Below are 11,046 nucleotides of genomic sequence, written 5' to 3'. Positions count from 1 at the left end.
TACAAGATTCTTCAACAAGGTGAATGGAAATTTTTGCCTACATTGTGGGAGGGAAATGAGAATGGAGGCATTCAAAAGGAATGAAACTTGAGGTGGATAAATACCAAATATATCCCAAGAGTGTTGTGGAAAGGATAAACAGAGGGCCTTTTCTTGAATAATCCCCTCTAACATTTTTTCCTTCATGCCATTTTCTATGAGAATATTGCAGAGCAGCCCCAAATTTATTATTATGGCCTAGATGCCCAACAGTTTTATTATTTTTCCATTTTTTTAACATTTAAAAAAATTATTGAAGTAACATTGGTTTACGACACTGTGTATGATTTAGAGCATAGGTCTCACACCTCTTTGGATATGTATCACCACACCACAGCCACCACCAAGGCACCCATAATCCTCCACGATAGCCCATTTAGTCCCCTCCATACCTTGTTCTCCATCCTCATTCTCTGGTTTCTCTGGTAGCCTCAATTCGACAGTCAGCTTTCTAGAATTTGTTATTGGTTTAGTTCTGTCTGACCCTTTGTTTTATTTCTCTATTTTCCATTTATCTGTGAAACCATCCAGTATTTGTCTTTCTCATTCTGACTTTTTTTGCCTAGCATTATCCCCTCCAATTCCATCTCTATTGTTGTAAATTTGTCTAAGATTTTAGATATACTTTACTAAGACACTAAATTTTACGTGTAGTGAATTTAAGGTAACACAAAATTTTAAATCTGTGTATTTACTTGCAAGGCTGTTGTTTGCCAAATTCTATATAGTCACAACACCACCATCTTGAAAATGAAATTGGTATTGATGCATACTGAATATTAAATCCATAGCACACTGTCAGATCTTATTAAATTCCTAAATAATTCCATCAGTGGAAAAAAATTTCTACAGATACAGTTCACATTCAGGACCATGTGCCTCATTTAGTTGTCAACTTTTTTTTTTTTAGTTTTATTTTATTGTTTATGAATGTTTATTTTTAATAAGACAGCATTGCAAATTAAGGCCAGCCAATCTCTTTTGTACTTCAAGCACAAAAAATGAGAATCTTTACAAAAATATAAAGAGAAGCCACTTAGTAGCCACACATAACTTTAAACAAAACAGGCTCTTAGGAGTGGTTTCTCAACAGCATATCATTTTAATTATTACCACTGTCTAGTACACGGAAAACTGGCAAGTGTGTTTTAAGCAGTATTGCAATATTATATTCCTATAATTTCTAAGGTATTCTTGACACAAACTTTGAATTTTTTTATTGTGATAACATTGGCTTACATCACTGAATATGATTCAGGGGAGAGGTTCACACCTTCTCAGATGTATGTTACCACACCCCACTCACCACCAAAACACCCATATTCCTGTATCATATACATCATATACCTCTCCACTCTGTTTAGTTGTCAATTCTTCAGTCTCTTGCAATTTAAAGCAGTTCTTCCACCTTTCTGTAAATTATTGGAGTTCCAGAAGAAAAGAGTGACAGGGGCAGAAAGTTTATATAAACAGGGGCTGAGCACTTTCCAGATGGAGGAGGGCAGACAGGTTTAAGATAGCTATGTTCAGGAAATTTATAAGTCACCAAAAAAGAATAACTAAATGAATTTTAAAGGATGTTTAGAAGTGAACACAAGAGAAAATCTTAAAAGCAGCGAGAGAAAAAGTTTTTAACTTATAGCAAACCCCCACAAGGCTATAAGTGTATTAGACAGCAGAAACCATAGATAAAAGTCAGTAAAGCATGGGATGATCTATTCAAATTACTAAAGAAAAACTGCCAGTCAACAATACTTCACCAGGGCCTCCCTGGTGGCACAAGGCATTAAGATGCAACCTATGAAGCTATCGGCAGCCACTGCGGCACGAGTTTGATACCCAGGAAGGGAGCTACCCACATGGCGCAGCAGACCTCTCCTGACTTGCCCACTATTACCCTCAGCAATGTATTTCAGTCAATCTGTCTGTTCTGTTCCCCACTCTGTCTCTGGTGAATCTTCTCCCCCCCACAACCCTGGCCTGTACCCCAATTCTTGTATGTATAAATAAATACTTTTTTTTAAAAAAAGAATACTTCACCCAAAAAAGCTGTCCTTCAGAAATGAAGAAGACATAAATGCTAAGAGAATTCATCATCACTAACTTGTCTTACAAGAAATGCTGAAAAAGTTTTCTCTAAGTGAAATTAAAGGGGATGAATTAGGACAGATGAAAATATGGAACACACCAATAAAGATAAATATATAGTCAAATTCAGAATGCTCTACTACTGTAATTGGATCAAGTATTAACCACTTAATTCTCAATAAGGATTAAATGGCAAGAGTATTAAAAATAACTATAGTTACACAATTTGTTGTTGAATACACAATAAAAAAAGACCGGAGCTGGGACATAAAAAAAGTTAAAAGAGGTAACAAGGTAAAGAGTTTTTGTATGTGATTAAAGTTAACTTGGTATCAGCTTAAAATAGACTGTAATATCTATAATATGTTGCAAGTTAGCTTTGGGTAACCACAAAACAAAATCCTACAATAGATTCACCAAAGATAGAGGAAATCAAAGACCATCGCTACAGAAAATAATCAAATCACAAATGAAGAAAGGGACAAAGGAACAAAGAAACTATAAAATAAGCAGAATAAAATTAGTAAGATGACACTGGTCCTTATCTGTCAATGATTACTTAAAATAAAGTGGATTAAATTTTCTAATGAAACAAGACAGAGTAGCTAAATTGGCCTACAAAAAACAGGCCCCAACTATATATTCCCTACAAGAGTTACTTCAGCTTTAAGGACACATATAAGCTTCAGGTAGAAGGATGGAATAAGACATTACATACAAGCAAAAGGGACTGTAATACTATAATAACAATACTTATACAAAATAGACAGAAATCAAGCAGGACACAACAGACATGACTATCTCTCCTCCACAATGCACGGACCTCACTTGGAAGACTGAGGACTAGAATTGTGTGAAGTTTCTTTTTTTTTTTTGAAGATTTATTTATTTATACAAGGACCGGGGTACAGGCCAGATGCTCAGGAGGGTGAGAGAATTCACCAGCGACAGAGTGGGGAACAGAACAGGCAGACTGACGAAGTACACTGCTGAGGGGAGCAGCGGGCCAGACAGGAAAGGTCTGCTTCGCCATGTGGGACCCTTGCCTGACAGCCGGGATTGAACCGGCGCTGCAGAGGCTGCGGACAGCTTCACAGCACTGTGCTCAACCACCTGCACCACCAGGGGAGGCCCATGTGAAGTTTCTTTCACAACAATCATGTCTGGTGGTTGTAACCCATTAGTCATAGATCAAGCACTATCCTAGATCTCCTTGCAAATCAGCTTTCAATTCTAGGAAAGGAGTGGGGAAAAGAGGAACTCTCTCCCTTCTATGGCTTAGCCTCAGAAGTCATGGGAATCCCTTCAGCCATATTCCACTGGGGGAGTTGAAATATAATCACAAACCCTGTGCTGATTCAAGAGAAGGAATATAATCACAACAACCCCATATCTTGGTAGAAGGAGTGTCAATCATACTGTAAGAAGAGTGTTTGGGATGCAATGCATAGACATGACCACCAACTGGAAATACAATTTCTCACCACCTCACCCTCTGGTAAAGAACTTAGGGCCTCTTATATTTAGTCAACACCAGGAAACATGTCTGATGTCAGGACTCCATGTGTCATGAGAGAAAGTAAGAATCAGAGATTGTTTCTGACTAGGTGTCAAATTAGACTTCATAAAGGAAGCAATATTTGAATTTTATCCTGATTGAGCAAGATTTTGATTCATTTATTCATTGAGTGCCTACTTGATATATGAGGTAGCATGCTAGTACAGAATGAAAAAAGATTCTACTTTGGTAAAGAAATATTGGTGGTTTGGTGGTGGATATTGTATGGTAACATACATGCAAAAAAGTGTGCACTTATACCCCTAAATCGCATACAGTGTATAAGACAACATTATCTTAATTAAAAATAACACAATTTTTAAAAATTTATTTTATTTTATTTATGCATACAAGAACTGGGGTCTAGACCAGAGGTGCAGGGGATGAAAGACAGAGTGGGGAGCAAAACAGGTGGATCTCCAGGCCATGGATCAAAAGCATGCCGCAGTGGCTGTGATAGCTTGGTAGTGCAGAGACTTTGACCCCTGTTCCACCAGGTAGGCAAAAAAAAAATACCCACAATTTTTAAAAGAAGAAAATTCTACTTCTGAAATCGCAAAGCTGATGGCAATCTCAAGAGAGGGGCCCAATCTTTCCCCTAATGGTGGACTCTTCATTAGTGCCCTTGCTTCTCTCCTTTCACTGAGGTGTTCCTTCTAGTGTTGCTGGGAGGTGACAATATTATACAGACCATCAGTCATACTCATGGGTTGTTCCATAATAAAATGTAAGAGTCAGAGCTATTAAAAACAACAACATTATTCTACTATTGTTGAACATTTTATTTACTCAGGACAGAATAATTGATGGGATTTAAAAAATCACAAGCATAAATGACATTTTAGTTGTTTTGGTTCAATTATTAATTACCATAAATGTCCAAACTTTATGGGCTTCTCTCTAGTCTCTATTCCAAGAAATAACAGGGCCATAGAATCATATGACTAAGGTATGTGTGGATCAAGTTAGAAACTGTTTTATATACTAAAGAAAAATTCTATAAAATACACTGAATGGAACTATCTATTTGTATATCATTGTGTTGTCATTTTCTAATCTTCAAAGAAACAAATCTTGTTATATATGAATTCAAGTATTTAAAATAAATAGAAGGAAATATTTTTATTATTTCCACTTTCTGTCAACACTTTACCACTTTTTATTTCTTCCTTTCTGTGATATTCCACATGGAATAGAGATCAAAAGCTTTTGCCTATTGAGAGGAAATGCACAAAAAAATCTAAATGACATTTACAGTAATTAATAATTGAACCAAAACAACTGAAAGTGTCAGTCATGGTTGTGATTTTTCAGATCCCATCAATTATCCTGTCCTGAGCAAATGAAACTTTCAACAATAGTAGGGCATTGTTGATGTTTTTAATAGCTCAAGTCCTATATTTTATTATGGAACACCTTCTTTAAGTAGGATATGCCCCAGATTTATATGTCAGCAGTTCAACAAAGAAATGTTCACTGTTTTTATACCCATATACATATAAAATTCACTTTAGAAATTCAGCATAAATTCCAAATCTCTTCTCTGATAGTGAAAAATTGATCATTATTCAACTATGATTTCTTTCCACATGTATGTAATTAGCTTATAACTTAAGGCTTATCTTGAAAGCAGATCAGCAAATACCTTCATAGTGAAGAACTTTGTAATTTTCAGTCCTAATAAAGGATTAAGTGCTGGTTATTTTAAAAACATGGTGATTTCAAGAGGCTAAGAATCTCATAGAGTAAAGACATTAATTTTCTAGTTTGGTAAATATTTTTAACACAGAAATAGGATAATCCTAAACTCCCATTTCTGCCTTCTAAAATTCCTTAGAACTGGCTCAGAGATAAAGCTCAAATGCAATAAAATTTAGATAAACCAGCTTATCAGACTTAAGCAGATTCAGAGGCCTCCAACCTTGAGGAAAACTCCAGATCATCTGTTCTGCTATCTGCCCTCTACTACAGAAGCAGTAGTCTTTGATTCACAAGGAGATTTTTAAAAAGTACAGAATGATTTTAGGTGTGGTCTAAGAAATCCAAGAAGCTGTGTATTTATTCATAAGGTGATTTGTGAGGTATAACTACACTACCAAAAGAACAGCGATGAAGCTAGATGAGATAACATGGTCAACTGCTTAAAAATATAAGAAAACTGGTTTCATTTAAAAATGAGCACAAAAATGCATCATGATGAATTTTTTTTTTTAGGCAGCAAAGCAAGAGATTTATTGATTAGCAGAAAGAAGGACAGGAAAGCTCTCTGAGCAGAGAGGGTTCCCAAGTGGGTAGCCCCATCTTGATTAATTTTTATCCAATGTTGTTATTACAAAGGAAAGAAGCAAAGGAGGCAAGGAGGGAGGAAGAGTATAGGAAAGAAGTGAAGGAGAAAGGAATGGAGAGAGGGGAGGGAGGAAATATAGGAAAGAAGAAAAGGATGGAGGGAGGGAAGGGGAAAAAGGAGGAAACTCTTATAACAACAAAATAACACCAGAAAAAACACAGAGCACATTGTTACCTAATACATCAATAAGAACTAAAACAAATAAAATAATTGTAGGAAGTATAGAAGAATAACATAGATCAACCTTTAAGATTTTTCTGCCACAAGTTTAAGGCATGTTCCATTGGGGACTGATAGAAATGGGTCAGAAACAGCCAGACAAGTCTGGGAGGAAAAGAGTAAAAGCAAAGTCAAGATAAAAGCTGTCATTGTTAACCTCCCCAAGGGTCTCTCACCCACAACTGTTTCAACCAATCTAAGGCCAAGAAACAAGTGCAGTTTCTTCACATGTCTCTGCTCCAGGTGCCTCTTCCAGGTCTCCCTCTGGGTCTCCTTGAATCTTGTTTCCTTTCTTCTTCAGTCTCCTCTCCAGCTTCTTCTCCTCCCTGCTCAGCTCCACCCTTGGGTGGGGCAGGGAACATGGAACCTCGCCCTTTCCTGGGGACCACCCTGTTACAATCCCACTGTCCATCTGTCCATCTTTATCAGTGCAAAACAAGGGACATGCTTTATTTTTGTAAGGTCTTACAAACATCCTGGGAGGACACAAATAAAAAAGATGGAATTGAACATCTCAGCTGTGTTTCATATCTGTAAACTCTTGTTCATTTTGGTCTCAATTCCAGAGCCAGATTTCTGTTCATTCCACACAGCCCTACCATTATCTAAGCACCACTTGTTACAGGACAATAAAAGCCAGATATTTTGGGATTATGAAACTTTGCTTCCATAACAAATAATTTCAACACCATTTGTGGTTTATGACTTAGGAGAAGGAAATCACATAACTTAGCTCTATTCCTAAATGTCCAAACATTATAGATACAAGCTTACTTTTGCCAATAAAGTCATTAGAGAGAGAGAAATTCAGATCCTTTCCAGAGCCCCAAAGAATAAAAATATGTCCCCCAAACCAGGAACAAAGGCACTAAAATAGCCCAAAAATTATTGGAGTTGCATTAGTATTGTTCCTTAGAGAATCATAGAACTATAAATATCTAATAGTTTTGCTATTTGCTAATAATTTTGCTACTATGAAAATGTTTTTTAAGATGAAACAAGTTAAATATTGGCTGAAAATATGAGATAAAATGTGGGCATATAACCAATTATTGAAATTTAGTGTTTATTTTAGATCTAGACAGTCAAGAATTATAACTTCTAACTCATCTACTATCATTAAGAATCCACAACAGTGAGAGAGAAACAGTATCAGCTATCACTGCCAGAGCTCAGATTGATGTTTAAAACCCAAGACTCTAATACCTCCTTCTCTGAAACATCCCATGTTGAAGAAATAAGTGTCAAGAGAACAGAAGACCTTTCAACTAGATAGAACATTGTGTTAGAATGAGAATTAAGGGAATTTGATTCTGACATGACCCCATCAAATCCCAAACCTCATTTTGCTGATAGAGATCGGAGGAAAAATCAAAAAGGTTGAATCTACACAGTGTGCCAGTAAAAATTCCATTGCAAGTTTTACAGAGAGAACAACTGACATTTGGGGATGTATAGGGAACGTGTCTGAACTATCAAATAGAAGTCTACAAGGTTAAATTTATACTTCCAGTAAGTATATAAGCAGCAAAAAATCAGAGTAAAAACTCACTCCAGAAATCGTTTGTTCCTACCAGCAGCATATCCCCACCTGAGAGTCATATTTGTTAGATGATGATAAACAACAAAATGCCAATAGTAGGCAAGGTCCAAACAGCCCACATCCATTGTTTCGTGAAGATCCCAGTCTTGGTGATTGTGCAAAGGACAGTCTTCAAACTAGGGTAACACAAAGTAAAAAAAGACCATGAACTTTATGAGTCATGTTGCAGAATAAATAATATTTCTGTTAATAAGCATCTAGGTCTTTTTTTAAAATGTTTCAAAAATGTTCTAAAAACTTTCCATTTTTCAATACTGATAACTCAAGAGAAATAGCAAGTTTGCTTATACACTGTTACTATTCTGATCCTATTGGGTCCTGAAATCCATGTCAGAGTTAATAAATAATTTTACAGGTAAAACCTTTTAGCAACTCTTATAGTTATTATGACTCCAAATAATTGGCCAAAAAAAAAAGAAGTAATTACCAAGGTCTATTTTGGAAATATTCATTTAACATCCAGCAAATTCATCCGTACAACTATTATGTGTTAGTCCCTAAAGATCTAGTGGCAAGACCCTGCCCTCAGATGCCTTATTGGAGACAGAACACTGATCATATTAGCAGCATTTACTAGACAGCATTGTTTGCTTCTTGTAGTCATCCCAACCTTGTCTCTTATGAACACATGTTAAAGAAAAAACACAGTTAAATAGGGATGTCCTAGACATGACACATGGAAATAGACTTAACGTGGTTTCTGTAACTAAAACTGAGGACATTGATAGCAAAATGTTATACCTGCAGTTTCTCAGGAAAAAGGTGAAATTTTGGTGCTTCCATTTTTTACACTGTCCAATTACGGATCAATATAATACAACATCTAGGGATTATGTTAACACTTTAGACCTGTGCTGTCCATTGTGACTTATGTCCACTGTACACTTAAAATGTAGCTATTGAGCAAGTTGAAGTGTAATTTAATTACAAATATATATCATATTTCAAAGAAAGTATGAAAGGAGGAATGCAGATTGACTCAACAATTTATGTTGATTACATGTTAAAATAATAAATTGAATATATATTGGTTAAATAAAATATATCATTCAAATTAATTTCACTTGTATTTTTTTTAAGGTATTCACTAAAAATTTATTGATTACTTTTCTGGTTCACATTATATTTTTATTGAACGGTACTGACTTTAGACTCTTAAGCCAGGGAAACAGTTCAAATCCACATATTAGCTATGTGACTTTGAGCAAGTTACTTAATCTCCCTAGCATTCTGTATATGCCAGGTAGTATTTCAACTAGTAAGGAAATCTTAACTTGTTGTTTTGAGGATGAAATTTACCAAGGTGACTTGTTCAAAATACAACCTCAACAAATTTTAGCAAATGTTATTAAAACCACCTCAGCTATGCAGTGACCATTATTTTCACTTCACGGCTACCTATCACTTTAAAGGACTACATGACAGAATTCTTCCCTGGATCTTAACATAGGAAGTGGCATTTCCCCCTCCCATTTGGTTATTTCCAAACTTCCCTATTGACAAATTTCTCTGCAGTCTTCAAGACCTAGCTCAGAAACATTTGCTATAACAACTTTCCTAACTTTCCTGTCCAATTATTTTCAACACAGAACATCTAGCATTCATTTAACAAATTTTATTGAGCACCTAATATGTGGCAGTTTTGTTTTAAGCTCAACAGAGAGAGCAAAAAACACAATATTTTTGCACCAATTGTGCATAGATTCTTGTAGAAAAGAGAGATGATGAACAAAAACATACATAGCATCATGCTAAGAAGGTTAGGAAAAAATAAGGTGGAAAAGGAGTTTAAAAAGGGCCAGTTTAAGTAACTCTGAGATAGTATGGCCTAGGACAGACTCCTTGGAAAGTTTACACTGTTGCTAAAGCATAGGATGTGCAAGTAGCACACTTGATAAAAGGACAAATACCAAGGAAGGAGGCATTGTTGTGTCCCAGTTCTTGTATCTAGAAGTGTACCCATGCGGTAATCTCTTCAGATACTGGTGGGAAAACTCTTGGAAATCAACTGAGCAATTGTTTATATTCTTTTTATTCTTTAACAGAAAAGGAAGTTGTGAAAACATTTCAACCTCAGAAACACTGCCTTGTGGTTAGATATGAACATATTTTCCAGACATTACTAAGAGATAGAGAACTGGCCTTAATCTAGAGAACTGCTAATTCCAGAATTATTTCTAAGAAGAAAGGCTCATTTTTACTGACCTGTTTTTCAATTGTTCAATTTGCTTGTAGCAGCATATTTTGATTTGTTTATTTGACAGCATATTACTCACCATCACATGTTTTGCATACAAGCTGGAGTAACACAGACTCTTCATATACAGACTCTCAATCCTCTTGGTTTTAGCCCAGTGAATCATTCTTGGCCTTCTTCAAAATTGATATTTCTGAGGGCTTCCCCGGTGGCCTAGTGGTTCAGTCTCAGCACTACCACCACTACAACCTGAGTTCAATCCCTGACCAGGGAAATAATCCCCACATGGTGCAGCAGACCTCTCCTGTCAAACCCGCTGCTCCCCTTAGCAGTGTATTACAGTAAATCTCCCTGCTATGCTCCCCACTCTGTCTCTTGTGAATACTCTCACTCCCTGCACCTCTGACCTACACCCAGCTCTTCTATACAAAAATAAATAAAATTTAAAAGTCTTTTTTAAAATATTGGTATGTCTGAGTTGCAATCTTCCCCACCCAGAGTTCTACAAATTCTTAAATACAATATTCCTTTTCCCAGCAATACTCCATCCAGTTTCTGTCATCCAGAAATTTGTTGAATTCTCTCCTTTGCTGATGATGCACTTGACTGTTCTTTTTGATTTTGATTTTGTTATTAATCATCTTTTAGACTCTTACAATAATTTTAATAGGGCTTTTTAGAGATAAAAATAAATGAGTATGGTCAACCACCCATCTTGAATAAAATTTCACAATCCATTCTGGAACAAGAAATATGTTATTTGTCTTGCACATCAAGTAATAAATCTCATTTCAGTTAATCCATTTCTAAAAGTATAATTTCAGAACATGTTGAATCACTTAGGAAAAAATAAAAAGTAATAAAGAGAAACTTCTTAAATGAATTTTGTAGAACAAGCAGAAACACTGGTAGGTAACCAACAGTACCAGGAAGGTTAAAAGAACAGGAGTATAAAAATCCTACTCAGGAGCCTGATTGATTTTATTTCCATCTAA

The 11,046-nt window shown here is 35.8% G+C and overlaps 1 long non-coding RNA gene across 1 annotated transcript in view; it reads right to left on the bottom strand.

Moving 5' to 3' along the window:
- Positions 1 to 7,413: 7,413 nt before the first annotated feature.
- Positions 7,414 to 11,046, bottom strand: part of LOC119242185 (uncharacterized) — an 89,899-nt gene continuing 86,266 nt past the window's right edge. The window contains exon 5 of the long non-coding RNA XR_005124425.2: positions 7,414 to 7,970. This is a non-coding gene — a long non-coding RNA (uncharacterized LOC119242185). The remainder of the gene's footprint in view (positions 7,971 to 11,046) is intronic.

Source organism: Talpa occidentalis, unplaced genomic scaffold (genome assembly GCF_014898055.3).
Source record: "Talpa occidentalis isolate TD23 unplaced genomic scaffold, MPIMG_talOcc4v2.1, whole genome shotgun sequence".
In the NCBI taxonomy this organism is placed as follows: Eukaryota; Metazoa; Chordata; class Mammalia; order Eulipotyphla; family Talpidae; genus Talpa; species Talpa occidentalis.
This window is presented reverse-complemented; position numbering and strand designations above follow the sequence as displayed.